Genomic DNA, 560 nt, shown 5'->3' on the forward strand with positions numbered 1-560 from the left:
TTTTTTTTTTCTATTTTATAGAAATAGCTATACTATACCATCTAGCTATCTATTAGATGCATAAGGACTGCAGAGACACAGAACCAGGAAGAGTCCACCAAGCTGAGGGGACTGGATTGTTGAGGGGTTTGCACTAGAATTGTTGGGCAGGGTGAATTAGTGACAGGGAGAAGTTTCATGTTTTACTCTTTATACTTTATGACTCTTCCACAACAAGGAAGTATGTATGCTTAAAAAAAAAAAACTTAAGTTCAAAAATTTAGGTAGCCCACTTGTTCGGAGACACAAGAATTCCTGTGGGTTTGGCTGTTCTTTGACAGCTTGCCACCTGGCTACATTACCAAGGAATGTGAGAGAAATTCTTGGCATCTCAGAAATAAATTCTTCTGAGTCAGCTCAACTGTGCATTGTAATTCCCATGAGGGAATTTAAAGAAATGTAGATAGTTTTTAAAAAAGGTCCCAAGCCTATGAGACCAGAAGAACTAGATGGTGCCCAGCTACCACTGCCATCCACTTGGAAGGGATGTAGGAGATCCTGCATAAAGAGGGAGAACAATG

The sequence above is a fragment of the Orycteropus afer genome, unplaced genomic scaffold, assembly GCF_000298275.1.
Source record: "Orycteropus afer afer isolate SDZICR_OR568_19922 unplaced genomic scaffold, OryAfe1.0 scaffold00052, whole genome shotgun sequence".
NCBI classification, from domain to species: Eukaryota; Metazoa; Chordata; class Mammalia; order Tubulidentata; family Orycteropodidae; genus Orycteropus; species Orycteropus afer.